Genomic DNA, 21,528 nt, shown 5'->3' with positions numbered 1-21,528 from the left:
ACCGAAACCGATTGAAATGGCTGGAAAACCATCGGTTTCGGTGCATATCGGTTTCAGTCGGTTTCGGTCGGTTTTCTGTTTTCCAAAGAGAGGGTTATTGAGATTTTCAAAACCCTAAATTTAATCACATATAAAAAACAAATAGAGTAACAGAGAGAGAGCTGTTGAACAAATCAGAACGGCAGAGAAAGAAAAATTTCCAACAATATTTGTTCAACAATTTACAGTATTACATACAGATTCCAACAAAAAATTGAAAATATTTTGATTTAGCAAAAGGGTCCAGACAGAACTTTACCGTTGCTGCACCATGCAGGAGCCTACCACCATGCTTAAGTCTACCACCATGTCTCTGTAGTGAATTGAAGAAAGATCAGAGACATGTGACTTAGAGAGAAGAGAAAGGCATGGCCATGGTCCATGGGACTCAGAGAACGAAAAGAAAAGAAAAGAATGAGGCGGCTGGACTGAGAAGGGCAGAGACTAGAGAGAAAATTGGGGAAGGAACGAAGGGTAGAGAGAAAAAATTGAAACGAGAAAGGAAGAGACAAACAGAGAAAAAAATGGGGAGAGCGGCGGCTGAAGAAAGAAAAGGGAAGCTGAAGAAAAGGGAAGATTAAACAGGGGTATTTCGGTATTTATGCTACTACTAGGGTTTTAAAAAATTAAATAGCAAAAAATACAAACGTCCCGCGCAAAGGCTCGAACCTGGGATCAGCTAGCTAAATCATAAGGAGCATACCATTAAGGCCACTGATCAGTTATGTATTAATATTACATAAATATATATATATATATATATATATATATATATATTCAGTTTGTTCGGTTCGGTTTCGGGTGAAAAAATCAGCACCGAAACCGAAACTGAAAATTTCGGTTTTTAAAAAATGAAACCGAAACCGAACTGAACCGAAACCGAACCGAAAATTTGGCAACAGTTTGGTCGGTTTCGGTCGGTTTGTTCGGTTCGTCGGTTTTTTGCACACCCCTAGTTAAATTTATGGATAAAAAAAAATTTAATAAAATTTAAAGACTAGAATTGTATTTTATTCTATACTCAAAGGATAGTAATTGGTGATGATGATGATGAGGATAATGTGTCTTATTTTAATTATTTGGCACCATATCATTGGACTAGCTGTTATATTGTAGGGATTGTATATGGCCTATTAACCTAATTGCAGGTGATATGCTTTTGTTGTATATTTAGGTATATACAATGATATGTTGTGTGGAGGGCAAAAATGGACAACTAATAAACCAAGTGGATGTTGATGTGTTATTTTTGCACACACAATATATTTTAAAAGGTAGGATGCAAGGTCAACCTTTTGAGTACCCAACTACAATACAACTAATAGTAATCAGATCAATTTGTAGTATGAAGTGAGCATACTAAAAAAAAAAGGGCCCTTTATTGGCTAAGTGTTCATCCTTGGGTTTAGTCCAAGGAAGGGGTTTAAAGTTTTGTTTTTTATTCCTAAACTTTAAGAAGTTCGTTTTCCATTTGTAAACTATTGAAAAATTTGTTTTTTGTTCCTAAACTATTGAAAATATTTTATTAATATCCTTAAACTTTAAAAAAAAAATTCATCCAAATTTTATCTCTTAAAAACTCTTTACAAAATTTAAGGATGAAATTTTTGTTTGTTAAATTTATGGATAAAAAAAAATTTAATAAAATTTAAAGACTAGAATTGTATTTTATTCTATACTCAAAGGATAGTAATTGGTGATGATGATGATGAGGATAATGTGTCTTATTTTAATTATTTGGCTCCATGTCATTGGACCAGCTGTTATATTGTAGGGATTGTATATGGCCTATTAACCTAATTGCAGGTGATATGCTTTTGTTGTATATTTAGGTATATACAATGATATGTTGTGTGGAGGGCAAAAATGGACAACTAATAAACCAAGTGGATGTTGATGTGTTATTTTTGCACACACAATATATTTTAAAAGGTAGGATGCAAGGTCAACCTTTTGAGTACCCAACTACAATACAACTAATAGTAATCAGATCAATTTGTAGTATGAAGTGAGCATACTAAAAAAAAAGGGCCCTTTATTGGCTAAGTGTTCATCCTTGGGTTTAGTCCAAGGAAGGGGTTTACAGTTGATCAATTTATCTCTCGTTCTCTCTCTCTCTCGTTTTTCTTTTTCTCTTCTTCACCTCCCCTGATCCAGATGTTTCTTTGCTTTATATAGTTAGCCAAAATGCATCTAGACTCTACACTTGGAGAGTTAGGATCATACTCCCTTGATACTTGTCCTATCAAGGCCTTACTAGTAGGTCTTACACTAAAGTTTTAGTTGTGTGGGCACTGTTCATGGTCACTTCCCCATTAATGCAGCCAAGCAAGTGGTTGCAATGCATTTAATGCGGAAGGAATGACTTCTATGTCCTTCCTTCTTCTTCTCTTTTTGGTTCAGTGCCAAGTCACTCTTCTCCCTCTTCAGGTTGCACTATGCTCCCTTTACCATGGATTCTCGTCCTTCGGAGATTAGGTGGGAGTCCCCAGATCCTTTATTAAATGTAATAGTTTAATTTCTCTATAAGTTATGTAAGTTCTTTTTAAGGATTCTTCACGAAGTTTACCTCCTCGGAAATGCCCTTGCCCATTTAATTAACTACTTTGGATCCTCGTCCCCCCCACATGTTGTAATAATGATATAATGTTGGAGAGTATTCATTTGTAAAATGAATAAAGTGGAAATTTGAGTTTTGGAATTTTCTTTGTGAAAATTCAAGTTCTAGGATTTTCGATCGGTCAAGACTTCTGTTCAATCGATCGTTACGATGATGAAAAGTTTCTACCTGTTTCGATTGGTGTTCGATTCCTCTTGATTGATTGAGGTAAGTGAAAATTGAATTTTTGTAGAATTTTTTGACAACTGTTCTAAACGTTTGAAAATGGTTTTAAGTCTTGTGAATTGTTTTATGAAACATTGTGGCTCTCCATTGGTGCATTTTGAAGGTTTATAACTCTATGGGTATAAATAGTGGTTCATGTTCACTTGATAACTAATTTTTGTTCTCTCTCCCTCGAATAGTTTCTAAGAAACACAAGAAATCCCGTGGGTATTCTTCAAAATTGCTATTTGTAGAACCTAATAAACTTGGTTGTATCATGGGGACAAATTTGTAGAAACTCTTTAGCAATTTGCGTACAAGGACAAATATTGTTTAAGGATAAGATTCAATTGTGCGTCCAAGTCAATCATAATTTCTATATACTTCTTGTGTTCATTTTGTTCTTTCTTTATTAGTCCTTGATTTGGTGAAATCTCCAACTGCTTCCACTGACTTGGGTCGAACCTGAATCTGAACTTGGCCAAACCGACCAATTGGCTAGGTCTTTAAACACATTTTTTTATTGGACAAAACTTATGCATAATACTTTTGGTGCTGTCTCTTAAGTTCTCTTTTTAAAATTCAGACATGTGGCTATTTAACTAAAAAATACACTTCCATCCCATAAGAAAAAATCCACATAGTAGAATCTTAAAAGGAGAACCTAAAGAACAGCAGCTAAAGCTGCGTTTGGATTGCGTTGATTTCCAGCGCGTTTGCGTTTTTCCCCTTTTTTTTTTTTTTCACGCATTTTTTAGACTTGCGGTTACTGTTCATGCACTGTTCAATGAACAGTAACCGCAAATTTTGACTTTTCAAACTTTTTTCAGCCAATTAGTGCACATCGTGTACTGTTCACGGACCCACAAATTTCACTTTTCAGCAACTTTTTCATTAAAAATGGGTCCCACGGTACTATTCACAAATTTAAAAATTATTTTGCTACAATATTTTTCAGTTTTCAGCGGTATTCAAACGGACCCTAAGTATAATATCTAAGTCATAGTAGAATCTTAAAAGGAGATTTCTAATATTGTTGTTTGTATTTTTTGAAAATACGCGTGGATAAAATAAAAGTGTACGTATAATGTTGGAGGTATTGTGCATAACAAATGTCTTCAGCCATTCAAAATAGTAAGTTAGGCAACGTTTGAAACAATAAAGGAAAGTAGCATCTCGAGTTTTAGAAACTCGAGATTCATATTAGAACTCGAGTCTAAAAGACTTGCTTTAGATCTCGAGTTTCATGCAAAAAAAAATTTAACCTATAGTGGCGTTTTTAAGTCTTACAGTGACGTTTTAAAACCTTATAGCGACGTTTTCCTGCAAAAATTTTTTTTATAAGTACAGGTTTAAGGAGTCATATAGTGGCGTTTTTAAGCCCTATAGTGACGTTTTATAGACCTATAGCGGCGTTTTTATTCAATTTATGGAATTCGAGTCTTTAAAACTCGATTTTCAGCTTGATTTTTTTCCCACTTCCAACTAATCCACTTGCAAATCGAGACTTAAAAACTCGAGTTCTATCTTGGAACTCGAGTTTTAGACACTCAAAATGCTAGTTTTCAACATTGTTTTGAAACGTGATAATTAACTAAATTTTTTAATATTTATTGTTATTTAGAAAAAAAAAATCTATAATGTTGTGTAATCAATAGTAACACACGTGCTTTTTTTATTTTTTGGTTCCCCCGTGTTAAGCCCTTCCCCCACCCACACCACCACCACCACCCCCCCCCCCCCCCCCCCCCCCCCCCAAAATCTCTCTGTATTCATTTGTTTTCCACCCTCCGCGCCCCTCGCCTTCACATTGTTGCCGCAGCCCAATCTCTCCTTCATTCGGCAAATCACCACCACCCACAGCCACCGCTCTACGCATTGCCAACCCTCCTTTCATCTTTTGCTTCCGACGAACTCTATTACTTCTAACCATAAAACTCTCTCTCTCTCTCTCTCTGCGCCACCTTTCACTTCAGGTAATACTTTTCTTCTATTCATATTACCTTATTTTTTAATAAACCCTCTAAGCTATGTAAATAAATAGAACTAGGAATTTATGATATAGGGGTTTTGCTAATTTTATTTTATTCATTTTACTTCTTTGAATCTTTACATCAATGGGTAAGAGAGGAAAGGTCATAAACCTTAAGAGCTTTTCACGCAACCGTGGTGTTGCCTCCGATGACATGGACGATGAAATTGATGCCTGTAAGCAAGCTCATTCGCTGTTTCTTTTTTTCCAATTCTTTGTGTAATTATTAAAAAAAGACTTGAACTTGGAGATGGAATTTGAGAATCTGTATTCATTGTTTTTGTGTTGCGGATTCGATGATTCACTTATTTTTTGTGTTGGTACTATTCTTAATCGAGAAAGAGAAAGAAAAAAAGTTGATGGGTTTTGAATCATTTGTGCAGTTACTATTTTTATTTTTTTGGCTTAAACACTCTGTGAAGCTTAGTTCGCAAGAAATATTATTCTCTGAAGTTTATATTTTTTAAGGACTAAAAGCAATCATTCTATGTTTTCAAGGACTAAAATTAATCATTTTTTGTTTTTTAGGGACTAAAAACCATCACTTTAAGTTTGTTACGGACTAAAATTGATTACTTTTAGCTTTTTAGGGACTAAAAGCGATTACTTTCAGTTTGGTGAGGACTAAAAGCTATCACTTTAAGTTTTTTGGGGACTAAAGCAACCAGTTTAAGTTTTTTAGGGACTAAATGTGATCACTTTAAACTAGAAGGACTGAAATTGCTCAATGGTTAAAGTTTAGAGACAAACAATGTATTTTGGCCTATATTTTTTCAATGTGACAGAGCATTTTAGTACACCGAGTATGATGCTCTTTTTTTTTTTTTTTTTTTTTAAGCTCTCTGATTTATTGTTTTTCTGTTGCCTACTGTTTCAATGTTATGGAGTCAGTGACAAACTTATTTTGTATTTGTACTATTGTTTTAGTTTTTGGGAAAAATTGATGGGTTTTCTAATGTTTATTTGTGTTTGCAGTTCATAAGCAGAGGGATATTATTATGCGAATGGTGATATTGTCTTTGATCTCAAAAGTTTTTTTTCCCCTTTTATTTCAAGTTGTAATAGTTGCTTTGAAATTTTAAAATTGATTCTTCTAGTTGAGAGTAGTGTAGGATTTACTTTAGTTTTTTTTTTTTTTTTGCCCAATTAAATGTTGTTACTTTTATAAAAAAAACACTTTAGTTGAATAAAAATCCTCGTCATGTGTGAATTAGGATTAAGGTTACATTTTGATTATTTTTGTGAAAGCATATAACTGTTTTAAACATTAGTGTGACGTTTGGTACGGGGTAATGTTTTAGGATTCCCATGAATGTTTAAAGATTCCCATGTTTGGTTGCAAATCACGCCAGGGAATTAGATGCCAGGAGAATATGGATTTTCCCTTTAAACCCCCCTCAATAGGAATGTGAATTCCCTTTAAAATAGGTGGGTATCCAGATTCCCATCTTTAAAGGAAATTGTATTTTTTTATAAATTGACAATTTTAACCATTTTTCCTTATCATTTAAGCAATTAAGATAAAATATTAAACAAATCATCAATATCTTTTCCCTTATCTTTATCTTTTCTCGCCAAAATAGCATAAACAGGATAGACAACTTTGTTGATATATTCTTTAACAAAGTTCTATTTAGGTTTCATGTGTAGAAAAAAAAAAGTTTGAAGGGGACCCTTCATTATTGCCAGGTATTCACTTTTGCTGTTGTGTGTTTTGCTCAACAAATTATTAATACTTTATATTTTGTTTTTCATTATTTATTTAGAGGAAGATTTTTTTTTTTAAAGGACTTGATAGTTCACATTCAAATCTAAGGATAGAATGGGAAAAATAAATAATTCATTTAAGATTTCTTGGAATAAATCAAATATTATCATTTCACATTTCTAGGAATCTCAAGAGATTTCTAATGAAACCAAACATAGGAATAGCTACATTCCTAGGCATCCAGATTGTAAGGAATCACATTCCTAGGAATTTGAATGCCAGGAGTAATGTGGATTCTCCGTACTAAACGCCACATAAAAGGATCTTGGAAAAGAATGCAAAAAAGAATTTTGAACTTTAAGAGAACCTTCTATATGTTAAAACTATACAATTCTCTTCTATATAATTTTTACCTATAAAAAAAAAAACTATATAGATATCTTCTGCATAACTGAAATAAACATATTAAGGCAGAATTCTTATTTTGTAGGTTTGATTGACTGAGCAAAAGCATGTGGCAAGCAGTGGCATTTTTGTTTGTATCTTTATTCTTTCCCACTTGGTAATCCTAATGTTGCTTACAGGATATCAATGATGATGAGGATGAAGATGATGAAACTGGAGATATTGCAAAAAGTAAGGAAATTGGTTTGCAATTTCTTGCATTGCATTTAATCAGTTTTGTTCTTTGAAAGTATATCTCAAGTTGTTTGTTTTGTTTTCTGACCAAAAACAACTGCATGACTACATCTACATTAAGTGAGATGCTCTAAAAAAAAATACCATTATTCTGTACAAGAGCCTGTAATATTGATGTAGATGCATATTATGAATATTAAACAAAAGTTTGATAGCTTCAAATTGCAAAACACAATTTGTTTTGGTGCTTATGGCGGGAGTGGAATGCTAGATGCTTTGAGGATTGTGAACGGTCTTTTCTTGACATTAAGTCTCTTTTTCCGTACTCTCCTTGATTGGAATAGTTTTGCCATTTTATTCTTGTTTTTCTCTCCCCAATCATATTGATTGTTGTAAGTTGGGTTCTTGATTTGGGTAGTGTAGTACATTTCCAATGTACTTGGTTAGCTTTTTTAATAAAATTCTTTATGTTACTTATCAAAAAAAATTTGCAGAACACAAAGTAGTAATAAAACAACGAGCTTCATAGTAAATCAATGTTATTGCAAACCAACCCAACTCTCTATGTCATTGTGTTTCATGCATATTAACTTTTATTTTTTGGGACAAGTAAATGAACTCGTTAAGAAAAAGTAATCATAATTTTAATCCTGCACCAGGGTTACATATCTCCGACGTGTAATTTAGGGTGTTTTCAAGTTGGCTAATTGGTATTAGGCTATTTTTGGAATTATTATGGGGCACTTGCAAGTAAGTTTTGGTATGTACTAGGTTCATCACTTGGTATTCTCTTGGCTGAAATGAGAGCACGGACTCTGATGAGAATCTCTATTTTTTTTTTTGGGGGGGGGGGGGGGGGGGGAAGGGGGGGATGGGATCTAAATCGTTCTCTACATATTTTCTTACATAAAAAACTCACAATTGTTATTCCCTTTGGTTCTTACAGCAATTGTTGTAATGTTTCGTATGATTAATTATGCATATTGTCTGCAGTGGCTAGGACACTGAAATATTTACGGGAAAAATTTGGTGGAGTCAAGGATGCTATGCATGAAGATGAGGAAGAACAAGAGCCTCTATAGGGTGGAAAAAAGAAGGGATATTATGATGCTGATAATGCTGATTACGAGGTGATGATTTGAATAGTATTTACTATTTTTCCAATCATGCTCCACACCCCTTCTCACCTTTTTCCCCTTTGTATTTAATATATATTTTTCAGTGGCAATCGCTTTCTGCCTTTTTGACAACTATCTTATTCATAAACTAATTTCTTAAGGCAATCATATGTATATAATTGAGGTTATCTTTGTAGTTGCTCTAACCTTTTTGTTTCTGATGAAGGCACAATCAAGTGATGATGAGGGACTTTTGAGGGAGGAGGAAGCGGTTTTGAAATTACGGATGCAAAAAGCAAAATCTTATACAAATGAAGACTCTGGTCATGATGTTAATGAAGATTGGAGTGATCTGAGTGATAGGGAATTAACTGTAGAGGTGAGGGTTCAATATTCTCTCCTTGTTAATGAAAAAGGAAGTACAAAGATAAGTAAGTTAATCCTTTGGTCTTTATTTTCAAGCTTGGGTTATCCTCTTTTGTGTTTTTTTGATAAGTAAATTTTATTGATAGAAAGCAAATACCCAAGTATACAAGAAATATACAATCAATCTCACAGATTACAAATATCAACAAAATTAGATAACGAACATAAAGAAGGAGAACCCACAACTAACATCCACTCAAACAACATTTTAAAGAAAACAGCTTAATATCAGGCAAATATCTTTCACTGTCCTCAAAACACTGAGTATTCTGCTCCTGCCGAATTCACCACTTCAAACAATGAGGAATGGCTTTCCAAATAACAATATCCTGATGTCTATGAAAATAACCTTTCTAAGAGGCTATCAAATCCACAACTGACTTTGGTATCACCCAAGAAGCTCCAAGCAACTTGAATACCATACACCACAATTCAGAAGCTATTGGTCAATGAAGCAATAAGTGATCCACAGATTGTTCACTCCCTTTGCACGTATAACACCAATATGTTACCAGTATACATTTCTTATCCATATTTTATTGTTTTTTACTTTGAAATGGACAAATGGACTGTTAATTCTTTTGAATGGCACATAGCCCAATATCGTTGCTTGTACAGGAAATGTCAGCCAAAAGAAAAAGCAGGAAAAAATCTCCTGGGATAAAAGAAGCCTTAGATGACACGGGCAGCTTATGAGGAGGTTAAGAAAGATTTGAGTGCTCTATCAGAAGAGGAACAAATGGATGTTTTATATAGGTAAGGTTTTTCAATTTTTATTTGTATAGTTCATATATTTCTGCACTTTTTTGTGTGTTATATTTTTGAGCTGACTCTTTTTGATCAAGGTTGAAATGCAATACTCAGAAAAGAATGATGAGGAGAAAGGTTTTGTAGCTTCATAAGTAACAGCCATTCCAGAGCTCAAAAAGGTGGTGGTGGTCTTAGAAATTTAAGAAGTTTATGATTAGAGATGAAATCTAGTGTGTGGTGCTTTTACATAGAAATTTGTCTTGCTGAGCTATTCTAGCTCTCTTAGAGAAAACCAAAGGTTGAGTAAGAATTTGTAGAAATCTGATGAAGGGAACTAATAACAAAATGCACAATAGATTTATTGTGTCTTTCAACATGATGGGGTAACCAGATTGGCCCATCCATTCTTCTTACTTCAAATTAACAATATATGACATGCCACAAGAATTTTTGCTGATGGGTCTGCAGTATTATTTTGCTTCCTTCAACTATGGAGGTTCCCCTTTACCTATGCTTTCCTAGCTCCAAATTGTGTGGAAAAATTGTGCTTGCAATTATATTATCTATAGAAAAAACTCGGTTCAACTATATGAAGAAATTGAATCTATTTTTGAAGGGTGGGGAAGGGGAGGGGTTTTCTAAGAATGGAAATAAGGGTGTTTAGGGGATTTATTAGTGGGCCTTGTACTTGCAATGAAGTTTTTAAAAGTTGATTTGAAATACCGTTGGATTATAGCAATTGTTGCTTGATGTCAAGTGGGCAACAATTATTCACCATACATAGTGAAGCTGAAGGTGTTGAGATAGTTGGGTTGACAATTTTTTTAGATTAATGGATTTTTGTAGCTTGGATAAGTGGAAATACATGGAAAAATAAGATTCAAAATGAGGAAATCCCCTTTAAATATAGGAGTGGCCCATATTGATGAAAAGATGAGGGAGATTTGTGAGATTGTTTGGTCATTCAAAAGACAGCAAGTAATGCACCGGTGAGATTCAAGTTAAGAGAACAAAAAAGTTAGAGGAAGACAAAGAATAACACCAATATAAGTAGTAAAAAAAGGGCATGTAAAAAAAAGGTGTTCCATCTAGTTACTAGAGGCGGGACTTACATTTAATAGAATGTGTGTTGAGAATGCACGTGTGAGTGAAGTTCCACATTGAATAAAAATGTCAAGAGGGAGTGATTAATATAACATAGTTGGGCCTAAACTCACAGGTTTAAGTCTTTCGGGATAAGTAGTGCCCTTATATGTTATATTAACTACTTACTTGGTGGCTCCCTAAGATGTTATCATATTACATTTGGCTTTGGTTCTGTGAAATCATCTGGTGCTGCAAAATCTAAAGATGTTTAGTATTTGTGGTGGTTGTTAAGAGCTCGTCCACCCACATCCTCTTCTGTTAGACTGTTTCTATTGAGCTCCTCATCTTGCCCCCTACTCCATGTTGTTTGCAATTTTGAGCCTTCTTAACCGTTAATTGGATGTATTTATAATGTGGTTATTTTGTTATGAAGGCATTGAATTTTTTACATAGGTTGTTGACGTAGGACAAGGGGGAACAAACAAAATCTGATTTAGAACTGTTGGGGGCAGATCTGGTAATACTAATGTTTTTAGCGTTTAGGGTTAGGTTTGGTGGGAAATAGGCTAGAAAATAAGAGGTATAATAGGGTTAGCTCTGAATTTTTCCTTTTTGAGGGCCTTATATTATGTTTTGTTCTATGTTTATCTGTGGTATCTGCAGGGGGTTGGTAATAAGTTTCTCTTTGATATGTGATGCTCCTGGAATTTTTTTTAGCTTTCAAAAGATTTTAAAATGTTTGAATGTTAAAATGCTTGTAGATCTGACTCATTACGTTCTCCCAACTAGGTTCATATATTTGTGGTTCCTAATCTTCACCTTGTACATCCTGCCAGAGTCCTCACACCAATTTTCATTTATGCCCGGTTTCTCCTCCCCTCCTCTCTCTCTCTCTCTCTCTCGCTTGCTCACTCGCACACACACATAAAAGGTCATAACATGTATAAATTCTATTGATTGGTTTCTTAGCATTCAGCATTGTAAATGCTTTCATGTTGTAAGAAGGTTAAAAAGGAGGAAATCATGATGGAAGGACGAGTGCGTTATTTGAAGGTGGAGCAGCTTCTTTTGCTCTTGTATTGCTAAGCTATAACTTTCTATCTCCTCAAGTCTGAAGGGCAGCCCATTCATGATCATCCTGTGCTAGCTCCCGTTGTAGAGATCAAGAGCTTATTGGATAAGGTCTTCTCTTCTCCATCAAAATGCTAAATTATTGTTATTATTATTATTTGATAAGTAGGTAGTTATTTACTATAACAATTAAGTGTTGTGGTCCTAAAACAATAATTTGTTTTTATTAATCTGTTAAAAAAGTTGGTACATGCGTAGTGTGTACACAATGTGGCTTATGTTTCTCTATTGATGGTACAATAATATTTTTACACATGTTTTGTATTTCTGTGTCTCTTTCAGGAATCAGGTTCCCCTCTCAAATTAGTTAAATTGGTGCACTGTGACTATTATTGTCTGCCTTACCATGTTTAGAATAATAGTCAATCCCTTGGAAATTAAATTTATAACTTAGTCCTTGAGTGATCTATGTAATTCCTGCAACCTGGAGTATAAGAGCTGGATCACCTCTTTGCTGGGGGAGCTATTACTTGTTGGGCCAGAGAATGCCTTAAGAACCCAGCAGCCCACTTAAAATGGTTTAGCAAAAGGAGGGGTAACATGTCTTTTTTCTGGGGTTCACTTCATTTATTATAACTAAAAAGTGTAAGGCTGCAGTTTCTGATAGACTGGCACTCCGATAGGTCAACTTCTACTGCTAGAAAGATCCAAATTATAATGCACTATCTAAAACTAATTCATCTTTGATAAATTTGAAATAAGTGTCCAGGTATAATGGAATTTTAAAAATATATTGCTAATCTTAGTCATTGTTAGGATTTATTGTAACATTATATAGATGGCCGTTGCTTCTGAAACTTACATGTAGATATGTATCTAAAACTTTCATGCTTTAATTGCTACGTTAATGTGTGTGTGTATTTCCAGATGAGGAAAATTGTTGAATGTTGGCCATCAAGTTGTCTCTAAGTTTGCCTATCTATTGCTTTTGATGAAAACTGCATATAATTTAAAAATAAAAAAACGATGCCAACATAGCTGCAATAGATGGTTGTACAAGTTAAAACTAAGTACTTTCATATCTGATATGGTATGCACCATATATTTTTGGTAAATTTCAAAAAGATGTGGATAGGATCTAAGCTTATCATTTAAAACTGGTCTGGTCTAGTTGGTTAATAATTGGGAAAAAATGAATTATTTGTCTATCAAATTGCTTTATATGTGACCATGTTTAACCTCTGTGATCATATGAGCACCTGTGTTCTACCCATATTTTTCCTCACATTTTTTGCACAAAGATGATTATAGCAGTTCCTGTCATTGAGGTATACTGGTTTGTTATTTCAGAGGTGGATTGGTTTCCCTGACAACTTGCTTCTTTTTAATGTTTGCTCCACTAACAGACAAAACAACTTGATGGGAATCTTCCATCCGAACTTGAGGAGTTCCTGGACAACAATCAAGGGATTGAGTGGTAGTAAAGTTGGGTAGAGAGATTACTACATTATCAAGTGATTCTTTCACAAAAGATCAGGGGCCCTATCCTTCAGCTGAAACCCAAGAAACAACAGTGGTAGTTTTTTTCACTACAAAATATGCTTGTTTGTACTTCTATAACTTTAGTAATACATGCTTTGTTTTCATGTGGTTCTCTTTTTAGTTCATGTCTTAGTTTTCATTTAATACTGCAGTCTCATTACACAGCTGAGTTGGAAAACGTGGAACCTTTGAAGGGTAATGAGAACAAAGCAGGAAAATGCATTGCCAGGTTAAATATTCTTGATGGAGATGTGATCACAAATTTGAGATTCTAAGCTTGATGCTTTTAATGTTTCTTTACTGATATCAATCATTTTTGTTAAGCTTAATTTTTTCTTTTTCTTTTTTAACTCAATTCAACACAACTAAGATAAATCCTAACTATTTTGAGTCTGCTACATGCTTCTTTTTATGCTACTTTGCCTTATCTAGGCCATTTCCCTATTTATCTTTTCTTTTAACATAAATTTTTGTTGCTGCAATTTGGCTGATGTGCAACCGTTAAAATATGGCAGAGTGATCAAGTTGGTGTTCAAAGCATGGAAATGTTAAAAGTAAGAGCTGCCCTTGAAGAAAGATTGAAAGAAGAGGGTATCCTTAGTTCCAGAGCTTCAAAGTCTGATAAAGCCCTAAACTATTGAAAATATTTTATTTATGTCCTCGAACGTTTTAAAAAGATATATTATTTAATCCTTAAACTATTGAAAGAAGTTCTTTCTTTATCCATATTTTTATCTCTTAAAAAACTCTTAAAAAAAAAAAAAACTATTTACAAAATTGAAGGATGAAAAAAGAATTTTTTTTTTTAATTTTTTAATTTTTTTTTTTAATTTAGGGATAAAAACAAGTTTTTATTAAAATTTAGAGATCAAAATAGTATTTTACTCTATAATCGAAGGATAGTAATTCGTGATGATTGTGTTTGGGGTTCGATAGATCAGTATGTGATGTGTATTATTTTAATTATTTGGCACCTTGTCATTGACCAGCTGTTATATTGCAGGGATTGCATAGGACTTATTGACCTAATTGCAGGTGATATGCTTCCTCTGACTTGGGTCGAGCCTGAATCTGAACCCAGCCAAACCGACCAATTGGTCAGGTCTTTGAACACTTTTTTAGGTTTTTGGTTTTGGTTTTCCTGTATTAAGCCAGGCCACTCTTGTTCTCTGTTTTCATTTGTTTTTCACTCACCTCACCCCTCACCTTCATACTGTTGCTGCCGCCCAGTCTCTCCTTCATTCAGCAAATCACTCCCACCACCAACACCCCCAGCCCATGCTCTACCCATTACCAACCTCTGCTTTCAACCAACTCTATAATTTCAAACCATAAAACTCTCTGTTACTCTCTCCACCACCTTTCACTTCAGGTAATACTTTTCTTGTATTCATATTACCTTATTTTTAATAACCCCTTTAAGCTATGTAAATAAATAGAACTAGGAATTTATGATGTAGGGGTTTTGTTAATTTAATTTTATTAATTTTACTTCATTGAATTTTTGCAGCAATGGGTATGAGAGGAAAGATCGTAAATCCTAAGAGTTTTTTCGCACAACCGTGGTGTTGCCTTGGATGACATGGAAGATGAAATTGATGCCTGTAAGCAAGCTCATTTGCTTTTTCTTTTTTCCAATTCTTTATGTAATTGTTAAAGACTTGAACTTGGAGACAGGAATTTGAGAATCTTTATTCATTGTTTTTGTGCTGCTGTTCACAATTTGGATGTTGTGGAAATCGATGCTTCACTTATTTTTTGTGTTTGTAGTATTCTTAGTTGAGAAAGAGAGAAAAAAGTTGATGGGTTTGAATAATTTGTGCAGTTAGTATTTTATTTATATTTTTGGCTTAAACACACTGTGAAGCTTAGTTCACTAGCAAGTTTAGTCTTGTGATCGCATTTAGTCCCTGGCCAAACTAAAAATGATTCATCATCAATTCATAAAAGCGATTACTTTATGTTTTTTAAGGACTAAAAGTGATCGCTCTATGTTTTCAAGGACTAAAATTGATCACTTTTAGCATTTTAGGGATTAAAAGCCAATACTTTCAATTTGTTGGGGATTAAAGCAATCACTTCCAGTTTGTTGGGGACTAATGTGATCACTTTAAACTTCAAGGGTTAAAGTTTAGAGACAAACAATATATTTTGGCGTATATTTTTTCAATGTGACTGAGAGCATTTTAGTACACCGAGCTTGATGTTTTTTTATTTTTTATTATTTTTATTTATTTAAATTTCATATTTAAGCTCTCTGATTTATTGTTTTTCTGTTGCTTACAGTTTCGATGTTATGGAGTTAGTGACAAACTTATTTTGCATTCATTCTATTGTTTTAGTTTTTGGGAAACATTGATGGGTTTTCTAATGTTTATTTGTGTTTGCAGTTCACAGGCAGAGGGATATTATTCCGCTAGATGCGAATGGTAATATTGTGGAGTCAGATGATGGGATACCTTTGTTCTCAAGGTTTTTATCTCCCCCTTATATATCAAGTTGTAATAGTTGCTTTGTAATTTTAAATAGATTCTTCTAGTTAAGAGTAATGTAGGATTTACTTTAATTTTTTTTTTCAATTAAATGTTGTTACTTATATTTAAAAAAAAAAAAACTTTAGTTGAATAAAAATCCTTGTCATGTGTGCATTAGGATTAAGTTTACATTTTGTTTAGTTTTGTGAAAGCATATAATTGTTGTTAACATTAGAAGGATCTTGGAAAAGAATGATAAAAAGAATTGTGAACTTTAAGAGAGGCTTCTATAGGTGAAAACTATGCAAAATCTCTTCTATATTGTTTTTACCTATAAAAAAAAAAAAAAAAAAAACTAAATAGATCTCTCTGCATAACTGAAACAAACATGTTAAGGCAGAATTCTTATTTCATAAGTATGTTCTCTTCTGTATAAGCATGTAGCAAGCAGTGGCATTTTTGTTTGCATCTTTATTCTCTCCCACTTGGTAGTCCTAATGTTGCTTACAGGGTATTAATGATGACGAGGATGAAGATGATGAATTGCAAAAAGTAAGGAAATTGGTTTGCAATTTCGTGCATTGCATTTACTCAGTTTTGTTCTTTGAAAGTAAATCTCAAGCCTGTTTGTTTTGATTTTTGTTTTCTTTTTTTGACCAAAAACAACTGCATAACTACATCTACATAAAGAGAGATGCTCTAATTGAAAAAATGTGAAAAGTTGAATTAGAGGAAATTCCTGCTTAAAATTGTGTAAATTATAAGCATTTTTCTATAATATAAAGACTGATGTGAGTACTCTTAGTAAATAATCTCTCTCTTTCGCAAGGAGCAACACAAGAAAAAATTGATGCGAGTACTCTTTAGTAAATAATCTCTCTTTTGCAAGGAACAACACAAGAAAAAATTGAATAGGCGGATCAGGCAGCTGCAGGAGATCAAGAAACCTGTTGGTCCTTATGTTGGAGAAGCATCTGGAATTAATCTAGCAACTAGTCGGAGTGTTAGATTCAAGAACTAGTTACTGTTTCTTTGTTTCAGTTTTTCGACTTTGTCAATTGCATAGTGCTTGTTGGATCATGTATCATGTTTGTTTCTCTGATCCAAATTTTGATATGACATATATATCAAACTAATATAATAATTCCCGAGGCTTCAAATAATTTGCATGATTATTTAGGTGTTGTCAATGACTCATATTGCACTTGAAATTGTAAATGTGATGAATTATCGGCATTTCTTACGTAATCTTCCAAACAACAAAAGCATTTCTTTACCTAATCTTTCACACAAAAGACGATCTTTAATTCTCTCGCCACCGAAATCGAAACTGCTGAAAATTAGATTACAATTATAAGTTTGCACCACCTTGTATACAAGATAAAATAAACCTCATCATATATTTTTCTCAAAAATATTTTATTTCTTCTTTTGCTAAATAATAAAAGTTGTGCTCAAATTCAACAAATTAACTATAATTTGATTAGTACTTAATAAATCTATTGCCGTAGAATTTAATAATCCTGCACCATCTCCGAACGGAGTTGATAAGGAGCTTGGTAGAGGAGAGAGCAATAGAGAGCACTACACAACTCTGAAATTCGTTAAATATTGACATTCATATCCAACAGCAAATGGCACTATAACTAACAAACTGAAAAAAGAAAGAAAAAGCAAACATAAGTTCCAGAAATTAGGCTGAAATATTTGTTAAAACTACATAATCGTCTTCAATAAAAAAAAGGACATAATCGTACGAATATTCTTCGGCCTCATTTGATTTTCTTTTTCCCCTACATAAACGAGAGGAGGGGAATTGAAACTATTGCTAGTGATGACAACATGAAAGCCACAGCAGTAATCCTGCAAAATCTTTCAACTCTTGGCTGCTTCTCTTGGATTATCAAGGCAATGAAGGCACCCACAAAAGCGAACAGGGTGGAGACTAGAAACTTACGGTAGTATGTCGGTCGGTCTCTGAAGAAGACTGGAACTCGACTTCCGTCCACGTTTACTTGCGGAAGAACAATTAAAATTGTAGCTGTAGTGCTGGAGATGTAAAGGATTAATATCATGAGCCATAAGCTAATGGATTTTGGAAGCCCAACTTTGTTCGAACAGGTAAGAAGGCTTTCTTGAACTGAGCTCATCGCTTTTCTTTTGCTCGGAGGGGTTAGGGACAGAAGTGCGGATCGTTTGTGACAATGGCTATATTTTTAATAAGATGATAATTCCAGGAAATTTCGTTGCTTTGAAGATGTAGAAAGTCGTATCAAAAAAAGAAGATGTAGAAAATAAAGTTAATGCTGAACAACGTGATCCGTCAATTAATGTATGGCCCACCGCACCACCAACCCATCAAATCAAACAATATGATGACAGTGTAAGTGCGACAAGTCATCGGTCTATTACTTCGCAACGAAGAAAAGAAAAGAAAAGGTTAATTAAAAAAAGAAAAGAAAAAAAAGTTAATATGCAAAACTGAACTGCAGGATTTAAAACTTCATTTTAGATCTGTAGGGGTGTTTGGTACTTGCCACCACGGTTTAAATAGCAGTTTTTAATTTTTAAATAATTTTATACATATTTTTATATACATTTTTATCTATATATATTTTTAAAAATTACAAACAATGTTGTGGGGCCTAATAATTTATGGGTCAGGCCAACTTGCTCATGGGGAGTCCAAAGGTCTAAGCCGAAAAAGGTTATGGCCCAAACTCAAGAATATAAGACACAAAATGGCCCGGAGGTGCAGCCGATGACAGTTTAGTCCTCGGCAGACCCAAAGCTCCATTGAGAAGAGGGGTAAAAAAGAGTACAGGAACAAACATGAAAGAAGATCCAAAATATCTCGGGAAAGCTGCCCTTACTACCATTCCCAGATAAGACTCGGTACCCAACAGAACCGGATTCTTCGGCTTTATCAACCACCCCCAACGATTCTGGGATTAGACTGACAAGACAAATATCAGTCTGGGAAAAGTTGACCCTACACGTGGACGAAGGACAACAAATGTGGGATAGTATAAAAGAAAGTGTAAAGTGATAAAGGGGAGGGGGCGAAAAAAGGAGAGCCTCCCATCTCACCTTCAGGAAAAAAGACTCCAGGGATGAGAATACCTTGCCAATGTATGTACACCACCACAAAAAACCTACCGTCGGGTAACCGAGGAAAGACATTAGTGCTCCTCGGACATAATCCGAGGAGTCCAATCCCTCAGGTTATGAAGTTGTAGGGCTTGGATATCCAGACTGAAGCCCTTTCTTACCTGAGTTCCCCTAAAATCTGGTTTGGATCAACGCCCCGTGACCAAAAGCTAGTCTTACAAGCCCACTCTCTACAAATCATATTGTAAGGGATCTTTCATGTGCGAGCCCAACGTCATTATTGGGCCGTTAAACATTCGTGTCCTTACAAATGTTATTAGAACAACATTACTAAATGGACCTTTAATTCTATTTTAGTTCATTTCAGCTCTCTAGTTTTCAAGTTTATTCAATTAAAATTTTTTTATATGGTGCGGTTAGTTTTTTAATTTAAAAAAATTTCAAATTTTTTTAATTAAAAATTTCAATTAATGATTGAAAAAATTGGAAGGGGAACTATTAGCATGTTGGTTATACTTTCGTTACCAGGAATAACTAAAATTTTTTTAAATTAAAAATTTCAATTAATGATTGAAAAAATTGGAAGGGGAACTATTAGCATGTTGGTTATACTTTCGTTACCAGGAATAACTATTCCATTACATCATATATTATAGCATACCAATTATGCCCTTAATGAGCTTACTAGTTTGAATACAATTTTTTTAATGTTCAAACTTCAAAGTAATTGATCCCGTCAATAGAATTGCAACTTTTCCAGCAATAAAAACAAAAAGTGCTCCTCTTCCTCAATTTTCTTCTTGATGTATTATCTATTTATTGAGCTTGGAATTTATGTCCATGGGTCCTTTTTCCTTTGCAATTTATGGTCATGGGTCTTTTTCTCCACATGAGAATAGCCAAAGTCAATAATCATGCGGAAATAGCTATTCTCTTTCCCATTAACGACCAAACTTGATTTGTAGTTAAAGAAAATGAATGATGAAAATTAGATAATGGAAATACTGAATCAGATCCTCTTCACTAGCTTCCAAAAACCCATGGCATTCACTAGCTTCAAAACAGTATTTTGCCCCGTTTCTCTATTTGTGTTGGCCATGTTACATTTTTCCTTTGTTGCTGATTCCGTTTCTGTGGACAACGAAACCAAGATAGATGTTCTTCTCAATTGGAAAGCCAGTCTTAAAAATGAAAACTAGTCACTCCTGCCTCCATGGACTCTCCACAAAAAAAATACGACAAGTCATCGGTCCATTAGTTCGCAACGAAGAAAAGAAAAGAAAAGATTAATAATAATAAAAAAGTAGTTAAAACTTAAAATGCAAAATTCATCTGTAAGGATTTTAAAATTTCATTTTAGTTTTCAGCTTTTTAATTTTTCAGTTTATTTAATTGAAATTTTTTTATAAACTTTTTTTATATGTTTCGGTTAATTTTTTGATTTTAAAATTTTTTTTTCAAAGTATTTAAATTAAAATTTTTAATTAATGATTAAAAAATATTTTTCAGATTTTCTTTTTAAAAAATTTAAATAAAACTTGACAAAAAGCCTTTTAATGAAATAAATCTGAAATGAAAGAAAACAAAATTAGAATATCGAAATAAAATTTGAAAAAACGTAAAGGGTTAATTTTAAATTTTAACAGAAAAAGAATAATAAAAAAAGAGTCACCCCACCACTTATCACCGACACACCAACCCCTCAAACAAAACAAATTTTTTTTTTTTTTGGAGGAAAAAATCAAACCACACAAATGATGACGCGTAAATATTGTATTTAATTAAAGCTAAACAAGTGGTCCATCACTTTTTTGATAACCCAAGTGGTCCATTACTTAGCAGCGAAGAAAAGATTTAAAAAAAAAATAAATAAATAAAGAAAATAGGCATGAGTCTACGGAGCCATCCCATCACCGACACACCAACCCCTCCAACAAGAAAAAGTTTGGTGCCAGCTCACCTGTGGTGTGTTGTGGACGGTGGAGGAGTCTGCCTTTATATGCACCCATTATCGCCTTTTTATCAATTACAATTCTTCTGCCGACGAGTCATGCCATGACCCCAGAATTAATTCTCAAACAAAATAATATATATAGATATTATTTTTGAGGAAAAAATCTAACAAGACGAATGATGACGTGTAGATATTTTATTTAATTAGGGATTTATTAGTGTGTACTTTTACGACATATAATAATTTATTTTATGAAATTTTTTATGAAAAAATGAAAATGCAATTTTTGACAATTGTTTTTAATTTCTCATTAAAATTTTCATAAAATAAATGATTAATAGGACCCATTTAATTAAAGCCAAACAAGTGATCCATTAATTAGCAATGAAGAAAAATTTTTAAAAAATAAATAAAGAAAATAGTCATGAGCGACACACCACACCAACCCATCATACAAAACAATATATATATAGAGGAAAAAATCAAGCAAGACTGTATGATGACGAGTAAATAATGTATTTAATTAAAGAGAAACAAGTGGTCCATTAATTAGCTACGAAGAAAAGATTTTTTTTTTAAAAAAAGAAGAAGAGAAAATAGTCATGAGTGAGTCATCCTATGAGTCTATCATTTAATGTTATAATGTATTATGAAAAATGGTTTTGAAGAATGAGATGGTTTTGAAGAATGTTCTCTCTCTCTCTCTCTCTATATATATATATATATATAAATATATATATAAATATAAAGAGTA

The 21,528-nt window shown here is 33.5% G+C and overlaps 1 protein-coding gene and 2 long non-coding RNA genes across 18 annotated transcripts in view; 1 reads left to right on the top strand and 2 right to left on the bottom strand.

Moving 5' to 3' along the window:
- Window positions 1–21,528, bottom strand: part of LOC126701790 (uncharacterized) — a 126,472-nt gene that overhangs the window by 52,645 nt on the left and 52,299 nt on the right. The gene's annotated exons all lie outside the window — the stretch shown is intronic.
- On the top strand, window positions 4,625–16,884 carry LOC126701794 (uncharacterized). Of its 15 annotated transcripts, none has more exons than XR_007647499.1 (14): window positions 4,625–4,839; window positions 4,990–5,071; window positions 7,188–7,239; window positions 8,236–8,372; window positions 8,587–8,739; window positions 9,405–9,542; window positions 11,628–11,804; window positions 13,100–13,269; window positions 13,388–13,464; window positions 13,751–13,826; window positions 14,271–14,607; window positions 14,746–14,839; window positions 15,626–15,707; window positions 16,220–16,884. It is a non-coding gene; the product is annotated as an uncharacterized LOC126701794 (long non-coding RNA). The 15 variants fall into 15 exon arrangements; XR_007647496.1 differs by having other exon boundaries at window positions 14,239–14,607; XR_007647497.1 differs by having other exon boundaries at window positions 13,751–13,851.
- Window positions 17,096–18,191, bottom strand: LOC126701795 (uncharacterized). The gene is made up of 2 exons (XR_007647500.1): window positions 17,667–18,191; window positions 17,096–17,363 (listed from the first exon to the last, which is right to left on the bottom strand). It is a non-coding gene; the product is annotated as an uncharacterized LOC126701795 (long non-coding RNA).

Source organism: Quercus robur, chromosome 10 (genome assembly GCF_932294415.1).
Source record: "Quercus robur chromosome 10, dhQueRobu3.1, whole genome shotgun sequence".
In the NCBI taxonomy this organism is placed as follows: Eukaryota; Viridiplantae; Streptophyta; class Magnoliopsida; order Fagales; family Fagaceae; genus Quercus; species Quercus robur.
The sequence above is the reverse complement of the archived record's forward strand: the minus strand, read 5'-3'. Positions and strand labels throughout refer to the sequence as shown.